The sequence below is a fragment of the Acipenser ruthenus genome, chromosome 27 (assembly GCF_902713425.1).
Source record: "Acipenser ruthenus chromosome 27, fAciRut3.2 maternal haplotype, whole genome shotgun sequence".
NCBI lineage: Eukaryota > Metazoa > Chordata > Actinopteri > Acipenseriformes > Acipenseridae > Acipenser > Acipenser ruthenus.
In genome coordinates, this window is record NC_081215.1 from 7086517 (window position 1) to 7101242 (window position 14726).

The 14726-nt window shown below is 38.7% G+C and overlaps 1 protein-coding gene across 7 annotated transcripts in view; it reads right to left on the reverse strand.

Moving 5' to 3' along the window:
- LOC117425525 (kazrin-like) overlaps positions 1–14726 on the reverse strand; it is a 321926-nt gene that overhangs the window by 155761 nt on the left and 151439 nt on the right. The window lies entirely within an intron of this gene.

Here is a 14726-nt window from a genome sequence, read left to right on the forward strand (position 1 = left end):
AAAGCAGCTTCTGAAAGACTAGCTCACAAGACCAGTTCTGCCGTCAGGGACTGTGAACAGCTGTCACAGTTTTGAAAAGCCCTGCTGTTATGCCATTACCCCAGACACATTTGGTGTTACTCTATGTGTCCTTATATTCTGTCCTGGAGTGTTAGATATTGATTGTCTGCATTCGACATTCTTTGAAGGTGTAAAAAGGCTTTAAAAGCACAATTTTTCTCCTTCTTGCTTGCATTTCGTTCTCAGAAGTGAATTTGTTTTTCATATCAAATTATTCTGCCACAACACGTCTAATAAAGTACTTGGTTTTCTCTGCCAATTCTCTTTCTGTGTAACAGGTAATGTAGCCCCACCTAACCTCCACATCCTACAGACACCTTTACATGTTAGTGCAAGGTTCTGGTGGGATCCTTTTACCTGTAACACAGGAAGCAGGTTATGGCAGGAAAAATTGGCTGAAAAAAATAAATAAATTGTTTTTGTTTTATATAAGCAAACACAGGATAACTACTACTGTACCTGGTGGTGACAGACACTCCGAATACCTATCAACAAAAGACAGCAAGCTGCGAGTGCCACTTTCCTGTTGATGAAAGTGCACTTAACTGTCCATGAAGCACTCTCATTGCCCTCTATCTAACCCCTGTCACCCACACAGACCCACAGGAAATCACTTTGAGAGTATTGGCCCAACAGCTGGGAATTATCCAAGATAAATTGTCGAATCGGAGGAATAAATCAGCTTCCAAATAAACTACAAAACAGAATCTTACAATAATTTTTTTTTTTTTTTAAATACAGGAGATGGTTCGATTTTTCAGGATGGAGCAGTTTAGTTATTGTAATCCTCGCTCACAGAGTCTGCTTCAAAATAGAGACCAGGTCTTGTGAACTAATACTGCTGCTCAGGCGGCTTTCCCTGGGAACCCAGGTGCTGCTCTGTGCCATCATTAAAAATAATAAAGCTTTTATGCTCCTTCAGTTTGCTTGTCTTTCAAGAGGACACAGATGGGACCACACCGAAAGACAAGACCAGCCCATTCTGAGAAACACTGACATGCTTGAGCCCAGACGCTCAGGTTAACCCTCATCTTATTATAAATGCAAGCCTCAAACCAGTTTCAGAACAACATCAATATGAACTAATTACATTTAAAAGGAGAGCGCTAACCAATGTCCTTATCTTATTGGCTTTATCATCATTATTATTGATGTTCCTTTTATTCTGTTGGGAATCAGTTCAAATACAACATTATACTTTGGCTGTAGAGCACATGGTCTGAATGCAGGTAGACCATTCAGAATTAATTTGAAGTGCAACACAGTGATTAGGCACCAGAACACAGCAGGAGCTTTTCATAGCAGGGTCTTTGAAATACTTGCATATTCCAAACTGATGTATAAAACACAAGCAAAGAAGCAAAAGATCTTCAATGGATTTGTTTTGTTGTTTTACCCGATATGGCACAATCTGTAACACCCAAATGGATATTTAAAAAATGAGTTTTACTCTACAAAGCAAACTCATTAACCTGACAGTTTATTCACACTAAGAAATTACAAAAAGTAAGCAGTGATATGGTAAAAAATCCAATACCATTTTAAGAACTAAGTGAAATGTCACGTGAAAATATCATATTTGGAAGGGATTTCAACTTTAGCCATGGTGTTAGTTTCAAACACTGACTCCTTTCCTTCCCTGTCCCTGGAAATGACTAAACCCTGTGCCAATAGCCACCATTTGCTTAGCGAGAAGCTTTTAAATGAGTGCGCCTGTCCCCCAATGCAGCGAATGCCGCAGGCAAAGCCCCATAATGATGCCCTGTCTGTCAGCAGCCAGGTCACAGCTAAGGAGTAGTCACAGCGGCGGCTTCATCCCACTGCATCTAATAACTAATAATCTATTAATCTAATAAATCAGCCAACCAGCCCAGGCCAGCGAGGCACAGTGCATTTAAAAACAGAGCTGAACAGGAGGAAATAAAACGCAGCGTGCATTCCGTCTCACCGCAGGCTGCCCAGTTTGAATCTGCAACGCAGGAACAATACAGGCAGGGCAGACCACAATGAATTGGTGGAACACACATTTCTGTTGTCATGGTGCCCGGTGCTATATATTTTGCTGCCGTTTGCACATTTGGTTCAGCACGGGCAGTGGAGGGTTTAACAGCGGCTGTTTTTCATTCCCTAAGAGACTTGAATTTGAAATATTTTACTGCTGCTGAACAGGAAGGAATTGTACAAGCATAGCCGCTCACAAGTACAATCCCTTGCTTACAGTAAATTATATATCAGACTAGTCAGGATACTAGTAGCTGGTACATAGTATTGTGATGTTAGATTCTGTTCATTTCCTAAACATTTTAGCTTTAGGATTAAAGTTGAAACAAATTGGAATTTTTGTATAAAAGCCATAACGAGAAGCCCTCCATTACAGTACATTTGAATAAAGACTACACATCCTACGGCAGAAACACTACAGCTGACCTCTATATTTCACAAGCACATCTTTGACAATAGTTTCAAATTCTAAACATTTAATACTTGGAAAATGTTTAAACTCTTAACATACTGGTAATGGCAGTAAAACAGCTTAATTTGGCCTTTTATTGTATTGTATTGTGTTTTTTATACCTATTGCTCAAATACTGAGATGTATTAATTTTTATCAATAGCAGTCTGGCTTCCAGCAGCAACAGAATGCAAACTATTTATTAAACTAGTTATTAAAAGTACACATTTGTTTAAGATAGTTAAAGTTAATAAACATGAAGATAAGCATTTGGTATTAACAGTATTTAATCTGCAACAATGTAAACCAAACCTCAATTATGACTACTTCAATAACTGGCCCACAAGTCTCCAGTGGAATATCATTATAATCAGTTGATGGTTTCTAATCCAGTATTACTTTCACAGCGTTGCACAGTGTTGTTTTTGCTCCAAGTAGATGGCGCACTTGCTTTCTCCATGCCTTCAAAACGAAAGGATTAATATTCATTTATTAAAATGAATGCTTTTTGTAGAACCTAAAATCTGCTGAAAATTTTGCCTCCAGGTAACAAATTAATTTATGACTGTTTAAAATTCGAGAAATTAATGTGAATCTGTTATTTTCAAGCTTGTTTACTTCATCTTGTTTAACTGATAACTGCTATAAACACAACACAAGGATTTACATGTACACCTCCCTTTCATAATAAGCAATGTTCTTAAGGAAATGGAGGCCGAGTCGCAGGTGTGGGGGCCCATGACAAGCTCTGCATTGGCCTGTGTGCTCTCGTGGGTTGGGGAGGACAGTTGGCTGGGGAGAGTTCTCCTCGTAGGGCTTCCCAGGCTTGGCCCTTGTCTCCAGGGTCCAGTAGCTTGGTAACATCGGTTGCTTAGAGGAGATTGGCATGACAGCAGTCACCCACTGATCTTCAGTCCTCCTCATCAGTAAGTGGGATGCAGTGGTGAGGCGATACTGGAATTAGACATTTCAGATTGGGAAGTGGGCAATGTGGCCTTATGGTTAGGGACTGGGAGACTTATCAGCACAATTCTCCAATCAGGACCTAGAGGCCTCGTCTTTTTTGGCGAATCAGAAAGGAGTGCGAGACCCAACAGGTCTTTCTGCACAATTAAGAGAGCTCAGTTTTACTTCTTACAAAGATCAAAGATAATTCATTTCACATTTTAGGTTATTTTCTATGGAAAAATGAAAGCTCTTGACAAACCTCTTTGAATAAACCAACGAAGTGCAGCACACATCGCCCTGCTCATTACCATTCAAACCGAACAGCGTCTTACTGTTGCAGAGCACAATATAATGCAAGTCTAGAATAAATTTAGGATGCAACAATCAATCATAGGATGCAAATGTGGAAAATACAATTAAATAAAATTAAGAATGATATGCAATTACACCTTTGTGGGAGATCAGAGACATATTAATATAGTCAACAGACAAGCCAGACGGAAATGTAATCATATAAAAATGACACGATAGCTGTATTCTTCCAAATAATGGTCGGTGTTATACATCCTTTTGTTGACCACGTAATTAGATATATCGTAAAAATGTACAGTAAATGTGAAGTCTACCTGTCTTTAGCTACACATACAATACTTATAGAATTGTAAATTTGCAGTTTTGTCATTTAGTTTACCATGGTTTGTTCTTAATCATACATCTCAGGGGTTTGCTATGCTTAACTATGCTTTCACTATGCTTTATTGCACATTGCTGTGTTTTTACTATGGTTAACTGTTATAAGGGATAATTAATATACATAAGTATGTACAAAGTCTAAAACACAAAGTTATCCATCTCTTTACATTCCCAAATAACTTGTGCTAAAGAATGTCCTAACCGGTTTCAACACATCTCAGATAAGTCAATTAAACTGTAAAGGTCCAATTAGAAACCAAATATCAGGCATGTAATAACTGACAGTAATTGATTCGTTGAGAATACTTTCTTATACAAAAGCAAGAAACAAACTAAAATGTGTGGACTCTTCACAAAACACTGAAACATGCATGTGAATATTATTATGCATAGACATATAATGGATGCATTGAGAAAAGTATTAAAAAGCGAACAGATTCGATTCTGCCTTTTCTCAGCACAAAATAAATACAAAACAGACAAACTTTAGCCTAGGAATGAGCAAGGAAAGCGCGTGTTTCTGGGTAGCTAGCTACAAGAGGCTTGCAATAAGGCACCAAATAGGGCACCAGGGTGATTAATCAATGTTTAGTTGAGACACACAAAATGCAAGCAATGACGATGAGTACATTTGATAAATGTATTACTTTTTGCATTTCTCCCAAGCTGATTTCAGTTAAGACTATTTCAATTCTAAAGCATTCTTTAAACATTAACTTCGCAGACTCTCAGCTGTGAACCCCTGGCATCGTATCTGCTCCTCGCCAAGATCCAGTGGATTACTAGCAGAATGGAACGGCAGGGTCTACCAAGCTCTACCAAGCAAAAACACTAATGAGGAGGTTTAATTGGTTCAATTAAACACTTTATAACAGTAGTAGAATGGCCCTCCAGGACTGTGGTTGGTCAGCCCTGCTCTAACCACTCTGCAGTGCCCCCCTCCTTCCTTCTCCAGGACCGTGATTGGTCCCCCTTCCTTCTCCAGGACCGTGGTTGGTCAGCCCTGCTCTAACCACTCTGCAGTGCCCCCCTCCTTCCTTCTCCAGGACCGTGATTGGTCCCCCTTCCTTCTCCAGGACCGTGGTTGGTCAGCCCTACTCTAACCACTCTGCAGTGCCCCCCTCCTTCCTTCTCCAGGACCATGATTGGTCAGCCCTGCTCTAACCACTCTGCATTGCCCCCCCCCCCCCCCCTCCTCCTCCCAACAACAGTGACTGTCTGAGGGGGTTCGCAGGCCAAGCAGACAGGGGGCGAAACACAATAGAGTTTTAAACAAAAAACTGATCAGCAGGCAACTGACAGCTGAACACAATGCGACGAAGCCACGTAAACCGACATCTATAAATATCTTATGAATCCCATTGTGTTGCACTGATCCAAAGTGCTGTTCAGGAATGGCTGTGCAGCCGAGTGGCTTGTTAATTGAGCGGTCTTTCTTTCATTGGTGGCTTCATTAATTACTGAAGTAGGGTACTGCTCCTGCACACCGACCAACCTGGAGCCGTTTGCATTATTTTGTTTTGAATTGAACAACTTTTTAGAAAGAGTAATGGTTCAAATGGGCTATTACCAAACGATAGGATGATAATGAATGTTCCAAAGCTGTGGGCTCTTAATTGCTTTTCTTTTTCTTTTGGTTTGCTCAGTGGTAATTATTTATGCTTTATTTGTGCACAGCACTTAAACTCTGTCGCTCACCTGAATAAATGTGTTATTCAGAAGCAGGCCACTCTGACGAGTCAGGCTGCAGAGGACAGCCAGTGAGCAGGGTTCTGTTCCATGCCCTGGATAACTGCTTTTCCATTGGGGGTCACTGGTCTGATTCCTGGCATGCGGTTTTGGGGGGCTTAGTCTGAACATGTCTGAAATGATCTGTCAGTAAGCTGACCGACATGCAAGGTTAGGTTAGCTAAATCACACACAGTTTGAAGAAATGTATTAAACGGAATGATTTTTATCTACAACAAAAATAATAACTTTAATAGTGCTTTCATCACAGAAATGTCTGTCTGCTTGAAGAATATTCAAAGTCTGCTTCAGTAACATGTCTCTTATTGTTTAATAATATGGTGGCTCCCATAATAAGTACCACAGCATACAGGTATTAACTTAAACACAAAAATGGACATTTTCCAAATATTTATAACGGCAATTTGTTGATTTTTCATATGTAATTTTAAATTATGAATACAGTGTTGTTGGCTTCTTTAACAACAGTCTAGCTAAGTTTAATAAACTTTATTGTTTTTGTTTTTTTAAAATAGCTTATAAGTTTAAGCTTTGTCAATGCTTTATCTATAATTTTGCCGCAGTCATGTACGTTATGCCTATATTAATGTGGATAAATGACAGAATTGTACAGTATTTTATACATTTAGAACAGCTAAATACATTCTTAATATAAAAACGTCAGGGATTCTAACAATAGAAACAGATTAGCCCCTGTACATATTTAAATGGAAGTTGGGTTTATTATAAAACTCATACTTGGTAAGTTCTTTGGGTGCTTTTAACACTGCAGACCTCTAAAAGAGAAGAATAACTATAACAGACCAGTGCACTGGGCCCAGGCATATTATGTTTGTTTGACTTTACTAGTTATTTAATTAGCAATAGTAGGGTTGTGTTTTTGCAAAGTTGCTTGCTGCTGCAACAGTTAATACTGAGAGATATTTGCTACGTTTACACTTGTGTTCCGGAATCGTTTCGAAAGGATTCCGCGACACTGTGTTCCGGAAGGGAGTGTTTACACTGGTATGAAACAGCAGGGGGTGCTTCTCTCAGGAGAAGAGAATGAGCATGCTCACTGTGTGAGGTGAGCACCATCATTTGAAAATACGACCTTCTTCAATTCTTCAGTTTGCGGTGAATGTTGATAAAGAAGATTAGAAAGCTTTTGGAAAGATAAACATATATGCAATCTTATTTAACTTTCACTGTGTTTGTGCAATGTGTAACACAGTGAATATTTAATGCTACTGACTGGTGTGTTTTCAGCCAGCAACATGCTTTGAACCGCTGAGTTGAAATGACCCAGGAAGTTAAAGTGTGAACAGATAACCAAAGGATAATGCATAGAAACCGAGAGCTTCGTTTAACCTAAAGTAGAAACCAGAAATCATGTTTTAAAATGAAAATACATGAGTGCTATAACATGTGTTTATTTAAAAACGGTACATTTGAGACCTGTAGCTTATGAAAGTGCATCATGGGTAAGATCAATAGAATAATTTTGTTGGCAACATGTCTTCTAATATAGCTACATATTCTAGCATTGCATGTTTAATAGTTGAACACTGCAGACCTTTACACATGAAAGATAACTTCCAGCACAACAGTAAACACACCATCTATTTTTACAGTAAATGTCCATTTGTATTTATTTTTCAGTATTAAGACACTGACAATATCTAAGCAGTTATGATGGTGAAAGAGTTAAAATATTGTCTACTTATACTATGTGTACATCCAGTCATAGTCTAGCCCTAGCAGCACCACAAGTTAAAAAGATATTAGACAGAAGGATCATTTTGGTTGGCCTTCGATGCAAATAACTGAACCCTCAGCTATGTTGTGAAGTGGCTCCTTATTTCAGGGCACAGATCCATTAAACTCTGCCCATTTTTGTCCTGGTGCCAATGCGTCAAGGTGGGGGAATTCACAGCTTGGAATTGAACTTGTCCTTCTGAAGCAGGTCAACACAGCCACCAGAGCGGCCGTTTCCCTGAACCGAAGTGTATCTGTCTATTTCCTACGGCTGCTGTTACTGTGCGCTCAGCATTGCTGCTTACACCCCAATTCTATGGAAACACTTCTTTTTCTCAATGTCCCTGTAGAAAAAAATAAAAAACTCTTTCTTAAAAGAAATTGTTACTGTGAATATTTACATTAACTGGTCCCCTCTGCCCACAGAGATAGAAGGCAGCATTCGTAGTCGCTGTGTTTCCGTGGCAACTGCAAGGTTTGCTTAGTACTTTTGTGGGCCTCATTAGCGAGATGGACACGAGCATGCAGATAACCCTCGCTCTCTCGAAGTCTGCACATAAAAGCATTGAACAGTTTGAAATATGTGAAGAAACAAAAAAAGAGAGGCCGAGAGCAATGCCAAAACAGACTGCACTGCACTTTTCATCTTTTGACTGTACTGTACTGTACTGTACTTTGTCTGCAATTAGAGCTGCGTGTAAACAAACCTGATTATTTATTTATTTATTTTTAACACTTCAGAGGATAAAATAAATAGTTAGGCTTCTTCAAGCAAGACAATGTTCATTATAAACAACAAGAGAACATGAACACCTGCATAGGATATAAAATAAAACTGATATTTAATTTCCTCCCATTAAAACATTTTCACACAATTATAAATCATGGAGCCACCCTTAGCCAATCAAAGGCCAGATTCTAGAGAACATTCCAGCACATTTTACTTTGCCATAAGTTTAGTCTCATGCACAGTGGGCTACAAATTGACAAAAGTCCATGTTGGACAGAATTTGCAATGTATTGTGTTCTTTTGATTAAAACATGATTAAAAGAATATGTTAATATATACAGTTGACCCTGTCTCTTCCGGTACAAGAGTGTCTTTTTCGTTTCGCACATTGGGTGACAGAACCGCTCAGCTTAACTGCAATTGGCCTCTGCAAATGATGAGGTGTGTCTTTGGACAGTATTACACTATTATTATTATTATTTGTTTATTTAGCAGACGCTTTTATCCAAGGCGACTTACAGAGACTCGGGTGTGTGAACTATGCATCAGCTGCAGAGTCACTTACAATTACGTCTCACCCGAAAGACAGAGCACAAGGAGTTTAAGTGACTTGCTCAGGGTCACACAATGAGTCAGTGGCTGAGCCGGGATTTGAACCGGGGACCTTCTGGTTACAAGCCCTTTTCTTTAACCACTGGACCACACAGCCTCCTATTAACATCAGTACGAACATGGCTGCTAATAAAAATGATACCCCTTGTTTCTCAAATAACCCAGGCAATTTACTCCCATAGAGCTAATGGCCACAAAATGAGTTTAGTAGAAGAAAGGCATCTGACAGCGTCTTAGTGCTGAGGCAGGTCTTATTGCTGACTTCATGAAGGGTAATGGTCTAGAAAATGACGCAGTCACATAGAGGGCTGATCCATCGCCCGGATAATCAGCCAAGTTAAAATTACACAGACCTCCTCATTGTACTCTCCCTACATACAGCAACTTTCACTACAGTACTTTCCAGGCTGGAAACAAATCATGTTTAACCTTGAATTTTTTCAGTGTTTTTTTTTTTTCTTATAATATATTAAGTGCCCATGAATGTATTTGAGGTCTAATTGCTAGTATTTAAAAGAACAACACTGTAACTGTCATTTGCGATGGATTGTGTTTGAGGCCTGTTGGAGTAGGGCTATCAAATGAATGGCTCATTGAGCTCAATATGGCTCTCTTGATTTAGGTGTGAAAAATCTCAATTAAGGGGGTCTTCAAAGATCTAAGTGATTGTGCCTCAACAGGACTAGGTAACTCATTCCATACCCTCACCGCTCTCTGTGTGAAGAAGTGTCTCCTTCCCTCTGTCCAAGTCTATCTCCACTTAATTTCCAGCTGTGTTATCTGGTCTTGGTTTCTGTACTGTACTTAAAGTATTGGTTCAGGTTATCTATGTCAACTCCTTTTAACATTTTAAAGACTTCAAATCATGTTCCCCAAACAAAAGGTATTTTTTTGTTCTGTTTTGTGAAATTCTAAACAGACTTGCTGACCTTGCTAAAGGACAGCAGATGACAGCTGTTTTACATAGCAATGCATGACATGTTCTATGCGGTTCAGACCTGTATAATGCTCCCTCTTGTGAAGCTGGTTATGGGAACTTCATGATTAATTAATATATGTTTAACCCAGGATACATAGAGACAGCACATTAAACTTGCAGACAGTGTGTCTGTCTCTAATGGGAAATCAAACATGGATGATAGACAACAATTGAATGAGGAATGCAGTACTGGAACATGCCTCTAGTGGCAATATGTTGCATTTCATGGCCCCATAACTCCAGAATATTATTAGAACTGAGTTCAAATGAAGAAATAAGAAGTGGTGGCTCTGTGACTCGCTGTGTATTTTCAACAGTGAGTGTTGTGAAGGTCATTTTACAATGCTTTGGTACTGAATGCTGCATATTGAAATCTTAATAAAAACTCATATATTACATTGCTGTTGATCACGATGCATATGTTGGGAAAAGATCAACCTATTCATCACTTCTCATAAAATAGCAGTGTGGGGTTCACCCTTTTGTTTCACAAATCTTGCAACAGCTTCATTGTAGAAGACTCAAAAAAAGGTAGGTTTTTCCTTTGCTGAATCTTCAAAGAGGTTGTAATGGACATGTTAAAGTGACACTGTGCCTTTAAGAAGGGGGCTGCGTGTAGTAGATTCAACACTTTGAGATGTTTACTGATGTCACTGAAAATTCCTAATTGAAACTTGGTTTTTGCTCTTTTTGTTAGGCTTACTTCAAACAGTTAAAATGTTTGTTTCTCATATTGTGGGAATGTTGTCATGAGTTCCTCGGAGTTTGCATTTGAAATCCCACTTACACAGACAAAAGTGTCTGTTTTAAGTGAAGATAGGAGTGAGCACTATGTTTTAGATGTAGAACATGAAAGTGGCATTAGAAAAATCAATATGCAAAAAACAAAAGGAATGTAAACTGGGAACGGAGAGTAAAGTTATTGATCGTTTTGCCGAACCTAAGACCAAAATACCAAGCGGTCCGTTTTCGACGAAGTAACTGCAAGGCAAAATGCAAGTGGGCTGCAAGCTTCTCTGAACAATGGTTAAAGCCAGATAAGAAATGTAAAGAGTTTAAAATCGAGCTTCTGTGTAATTGATGGAAATTGCTGTTGATGCTGTTGTTCCTGAACCTGTCCAGAAGATATGTGAAATAAAAATTAGAAGGGGGGTTTGTTTATGTGGAAATTAATTTGTAATTCTGAAAACTTTTTTTTACATTGTTAATGTATAATTGTATTGCTTTTAGCAAACAATATGAAATGCTAAACTGAAATCGCAAGCCCTTTTCTAAGTGTTACATTTTAAATGTGTAATACTATAATGAACTCATTGTTGAAATGATTGTTGTATAAATAGATGGTATTCGCTTTTCTGTTGAATTGTTCTGACGGTGGTTTCGTTGACGAATCCACAGTTTTCTGTGGATTCGTTAATCAACCGTATCTTTGCCCGCATTCCCTTTCTCTTCAAAGCCACACAGCCACTTTTACTTAAGATTATTAGAATTAATCAAATCAAAAGGATGAGATCACAGAAATGTGTCAATAAAAGGAGAACCCGCTTACAGCCTATGTGTCTGAACTATTTATATCTCCCAGCTCAGATCCTGTACCAAGAAGGTACTGTACACAGTAATATAATATCCCCGCCTTCCACTAACTATAAGACCAGCTGGACCAAAGGCACGCCTTACAAGTTAGTAGTCTTGAACACTATATTTACTATAGCATCTCCATCTACTGAAATGTACACCACAAGTGTTCCCTATACAGTCTCTAGACTGGTTCCAGCACGGCAGATCATGCTTGTTCTATCATGACTTCATTAAACAGTTCCATAAAGGAATAACTTAAGACTTTAAAATCTTAAAATGAACAAAGTTAACCCTAGCCAGTTCTTTAAACGCAGTACAGAAACCAGGACCAGAGGGGACACTTGGAAATTAGGTGGAGATACACTTAGGACAGAGGAACAGAGACAATTCTTCACACAGAGAGTGGTGAGGGTATGGAATGGGTTACCATATTGTTGATGCTGAATCACTGGGATCCTTTAAAACACAATTTGACAAAGTTTTGAGATCAATCAGCTACTAGGAACTGGATGAGCATAGATGGACAATGCCGTCCTCTCGCTCGTACATTTTCTTGTGTTCTTATGTAATAAAAGTTCCTCACAGTTATATTTTCTTAGTTTTACTGTTTACTTACCTTTGATGATGTTTGCAAACATTATGTTTTTGATAAGTCTGTGTTAAGGTGCTTTGACTATAAATTATTGAGCTGCTCTTTAGTTCCAGTAGCCTGTCACAGACTTATGTAATGCTGGAAGTGCCAGAGTTTCTTTATGAGTAAGCCCCAGCCCCCTCTTGTGCAAACATGTGTACTGCCAGAAAAACAAAAGGAAATGTGATCCAAAGTGGCAGATCACTAAATGACGCTGGCTCTTACATCTATAGTGACACTTTGGCTGATGAAGCCTATGGTACATAAATAACACATTTAAAAATACCAAAAAATGTGAAGCTACTTATTCTTTTATATGCAACATTGCACAGAGACCCACACCTGTAATCTCCCTTGTTTAATGCACAAAAACGATTACACACACATACAGACAAAAACATTGCAGCAATACTGACGGGAGACAAGATTAATACAGGGCTTGTGAAACTGGGAGACAATCACTCTCATTTATCCCTGGGCCTGTGATCAGAGTCAACAAAGACAGCTTCATTCAGCCCATTTAACAACAAATACCTCCTTTCACAAATAACTCCTTTCTCAAATGTCAGCAACTAAGCCTGCCTCCGCTTGAATTCTCCAAATTCGATGGAAATACCAGCGGAAACCTTGCCGTCCGCAAACACTGCAGAGCCATGAAACCTGGCAGGTGGAGTCACTGCACCATGCAACTCAGGAGCTGTTAATGCATCTTCAGCAGTCTTACATCCCTAGAAATGCTGTGTTACAAAACAACTGTAGCAAAGAAAACAACCGAGGTACAAGAAGGAGAAGCTAAATAACAATCAGAGATAGAGAACACTGTCTTTGCCCTTGTAGAAACTATACGTTGAAACTTTCTGCACCAGCCAAAACACGGGCAAAATGTTTTTGTTGTTTTTTTTTTAATTATTGTATACATTAAGACTAATTTGAATTCTGCCCTTATTGAATCAATAGGGACATCGATGTTTTGTTTCAATAGGGACATCGATGTTTGTTTGTTACAGGTGTAATAACCAAGGCTATATAAAAAAGGTTTTAAGGATAACATTCTGAAAATAAGGTTTTGTTACGAGACTTCATTTTTGTTTTGAAGCCTATTTGTAATAATCATGCCTCTGCTACCACATGCAATAAACATTCTCCATCAATCACTATGTAAATAATCAACAGTCATTAATTTCAGCAGTCATATATAACATTTGGAAAGGTTCAATGTCCAGTGTATCATCATCGATAATCGTTTGTTCAAGTGCATAATAAAATGATACCTGCCGCGATACTATTGTCTTCGACGCATTCCATTTCCTCATTCATTTCCTGTGATGCAATTCTGTGACCCCTGCATAGACTACAACATGATGCATAGCAGGTGAGGCTCAGGTGGGGTCCTTTTACATGTAACAGGGCGCCACAAAACCCAATTCCTCAGCTACTCCTGCCTTTTGAGGACAGGACTCCCAGAAACAGATGCTGAATCCACATTTGCACTCTCTGAAGCAACTTGCAATCTCAATGTACAGATTGATTTAAAATGGCTCAAGCAAAGAAGCATTACACTATGTAACACAATTTTTGTTCCTGGGTAGTAAGTGTTATTTCCTAATTGCTTATGCCTCAAACGTATAGAAAATGGCTATTAATCCCCACAAACTTTGCTTTTGTGACCAGGAGTGGTATTTTGAAATTTACCTATTTCCAATGAGAAAACGGGAGAATTTGTGTCTTTTCGTTCACATAAAGTCAGAAAAAAACAACATATGAATCCAAATTAACATGTATTTATACTAAAGTAATACAAAAATGACTACAAAAGATTTAGAAGTGAGTAGTTTTTCAAGATTTACGATTATACTGTAAATCACTTTCACAAATCAGCCCCCAAATGTAGTCTGCCATCATGTTCTCGTTATACTGTCCTTCATTGACAGCTCATCCAGGAGCTTCAAAGCCGTGCTGCTCCATAATGGTAACAAGTACCCGTCTCTTCCCCTGGCTCACTCGGTGCACCTCAAAGAGCATTACAACAGCATCAAGACCTTGCTGGACGCCTTGAAGTATGATGAGTACGGCTGGGACCCCCGGAAGGTGCTGATGCCACCATTGCACATCAAATTGGGCCTTATGAAACAAGGACAGTATAACGAGAACATGATGGGAGACTACATTTGGGGGCTGATTCGTGAAAGTGAAAGTGTAAATCTTGAAAAACTACTCACTTCTAAATCTTTTGTAGTCATTTTTGTATTACTTTAGTATAAATACATGTTAATTTGGATTCATATGTTGTTTTTTTCTGACTTTATGTGAACGAAGAGACACAAATTCGCCTGTTTTCTCATTGGAAATAGGTAAATTTCAAAATATCACTGTCCTGGTCACAAAAGCAAAGTTTGTGGGGAATAATAGCCATTTTCTATACTTTTGAGGCATAAGCAATTAGGAAATAACACTTACTACCCAGGAACCAAAAAAAAAGAATTTGTTACACGGTGTTATCAATCTCAAGAGGTGTCTTGAAGTAAATCTGTTGCACCCAGATTTCAGAAATATGGAA